We start from the raw sequence: 3,364 nt of genomic DNA, 5'->3' as shown, positions 1-3,364 counted from the left end.
TCCTCAGTGGGACATTTTTTTGATCTGCGGTTCAAGCCGCGTCAAGATAAAACTACAGAGTGGAGAGAGAAGGAGCCAGAAGGAGCCGAGAGACAAGAGCTCTAATTATAAGAACATGAAACTCTTCCTAAATAGCTACTAAATGGGGAAACCAAATGAGTCTGGTGATATTACAGTTTAAAATACACTTTAGACAAGTTGGCCTGGTTAAAAGAAACTTTCAAAGACACAAATGCAACCATAATCAGCAGTAGAAAAAAATGTTGGATTGGAAAATAATGGACTTACTGGGTTGATTTAATATGTTTACAAAGATATTCAAGAAAGCCAAGTGTTTGAGATAAGCAGATAAGTATGAGAGTTTTTGTTTCAGAGTAAAAAATAAATAAATAAGGTAATTGTGAGATATAGTTTAAAATAAGAAATGAAGGCACAGTTGTGAGATAATGTAAAGTCACATTGTGAGTCACTTTGAGAGATGAAGAGAGATGAAGTCACTAGGTATACAAGAAATTGCAATTGTGAGAAATAAAGTTGGAGTAATGAGACATAAAGTCACATTGTGGGATATAAAAACACAATGTAAGATCTGAAGTCACTTTATGAGATCTAAACAACAGAATTATGTGAAGCTATAATTACCCTTTTAATTTATTTTTACAGGTGGAAACAGACTTCCATAGGTGAGTGCAAGGATATGCACTACCATTCCAAAAGTCAGTAAGATATATATTCTTTAAGAAATGTATAATTTTAATCAGAAAGGATGCATTAAATTTATCAAAGGTGACAATAAAGACATTTATAATGTTACAAAAGATTTCTATTGCAATTAACTGATGTTCTTTGAACGTTCTATTTATCAAATAATCCTGAAAAAGCATAGTTAAGCAGCACAGCAATAAATGTTTCATGAGCACCAAATCAACATATTAGAATGATTTTGAAGGATCATATGACACTGATTCAGCTTTGCTGTCAAAGGAATAAATTACATTTTAAAATATATTAACACAGAGAACAGTTATTGAGCCTTGTTGAGCTTAAGAGACTTCTTTCAAAAACATTAAAAATCTTAACAACCTCAGACTTTTCAATGGTGGTGTAACTGCTCTGATTATCATATGAGCAGGACAGCTCTGGAATCTATGACTCCTCTAGGTAGAGATGGGAGTTTCAGACTGTCCCTTAAGTTCCCCTCGTACCCTTTAGTATTTGACTCTTAGCTGTGACCCAAGTACAAAGGTTCTTGATAATTCACATCCATTTTACATATTAATCATAGCTGTATTAACAGAATATGAAAAACTCAACTATAATCATCTAGCAAGTCCACAACATCAATAGGATTAATAGAGCATGTCATGTGTCACTGGAGGTGCAGTGCACTAAAAACCTTATCTGATCCATATTAATGACCCTTGAAGAATGGAGTTAACCTGTGGGATCCATCCTTCTCACCTCTCAATTAAAAGCTTCCCTCCCTCCCAAACACACATACACAACGCTCAAGTGGTGCTCCATCTCTATTACCCAGAAGGCATTAGCCAATCTGTTTCTTTATCCAATCAGATGCAGGTTCCATTCTCTTCACTTCCCTGCCCAGTTCCTTTTTTGTTCCCCTCTGACAGTCTGTATAAATAGCTCGGGATGAAGTAATTCCTCAAGCACTGCTGGCAGACCCTTTCATTATTTAGACTATTTACTTCAGGGGGGGAAGTCACGGCTTGCCGTCAGATTTATCTGTCTGAGAAATGAGCTCCGCTATGCAGATCATCTCCAGAACAAAAGCGAGGCACTAGCGTGTTGCGCTGCCGCACTAATTTGGTTCATGAAGTGTGTAACACAGTCGTCTTTGGCAGGGGGGCTTCATTTGTCTCTGACTTTATTAAACTAATATATACCAATCTTCTCCGCGCTCAAAGCTCCGGTGCACGGGCTGCGTTCCCTGAGCCGAGCGCAACACTGAAGGCTGCTTCAGAGTAGAGCTGCTACAGGAAAAAGTTAGTAACTGCTAGTGAACTCGAATCAAAACAGATGGTCCATGTCAAAACAATGCTATTTGTCTAGCAGAGATGTTGCTCGGTTTGGTTTAATCAGGTCTATTTACTCATCGCAATTTTAAAAACTAAATTTAATTATGATATAAACATTAAATACACTACAGTTCAAAGTTTTGTAATATTTTTAATGCCTTTGAAAGAAGTCTCTTAGGCTCACCGAGGCTGTCTTTATTTGATCAGTACAATTTATTTGATATTTTCAGTAGTTTTCAGTTTCACATGATCCTTCAGAAATCATTCTAATATGCTGATTTGCTGCTTATTATCAATGTTGAAAACAGCTGTGCTGCTGAATATTTTTATGAAAATCAATCAATCGATCGATAACTACCCCCAAACTTTTGAACAATAATGTAAATAGCATAATAATATATAATAATAATAATAATAATAATATAAGTCATTCCATTGGGGAAGTCGTGGCCTAATGGTTAGAGAGTCGGACTCATAACCCAAAGGTTGTGGGTTCGAGTCTCGTACCAGCAGGGATTGTAGGTGGGGGGAGTGAATATACAGCGCTCTCTCCCACCTTCAATACCACGACTGAGGTGCCCTTGAGCAAGGCACCGAACCCCCAACTGCTCCCCGGGCGCCGCAGCATAAATGGCTGCCCACTGCTCCGGGTGTGTGTTCACGGTTTGTGTGTGTTCACTGCTGTGTGTGTGTGCACTTTGGATGGGTAAATGCAGAGCACTAATTCCAAGTATGGGTCACCATACTTGGCCACATGTCACATCACTTTCACTTTTTTCACTTTTACAAAATTAATGCTTTTTAAAAAAATTTTCCAAAGCAACTTTCCAAAGAATAGCAAAATCCTCCAGTGATCAAACCAAAAGCGACTGTGACAAGGAAAAACTCCCAAAGATCTTCAAGCAGATGAAGAACAAACCTTGAGAAGATCCAAGACTTGGAGGCTGGTACATGCTTAAACAAATTTATGGGTGCATATATACATAAATGTTAAATTAAACTGATGTTATCCATTTCAATTGAATTGAATATTCTGAACTATATCAAGTGTTAGATAGCAGATAAATTTATGTTGGAGGCATTTTTGTCACTTATGGTGACAAAAACATTGCCACCCTAGTCCTGTTTATAGTTTCTGGACCCAGTCTATAATGTTCCAAGAAAATTTATCACATACACATTTTGAGTTCACTAAATCTTCTGAAGCACGAAGAGGAAAAAAGCGTGGGAACTCTACAGCACATGTGAAAGTGATGTGTGTCAAGAGAAGAACAATAATCAGAAGGATGTGTCTATCATCACAAGGTAGTCTCAGATCCTGCCCCCCG

This window comes from Sinocyclocheilus anshuiensis, unplaced genomic scaffold (assembly GCF_001515605.1).
Source record: "Sinocyclocheilus anshuiensis isolate Anshui unplaced genomic scaffold, SAMN03320099.WGS_v1.1 scaffold111, whole genome shotgun sequence".
NCBI lineage: Eukaryota > Metazoa > Chordata > Actinopteri > Cypriniformes > Cyprinidae > Sinocyclocheilus > Sinocyclocheilus anshuiensis.
Note: the sequence above shows the minus strand (reverse complement) of the source record.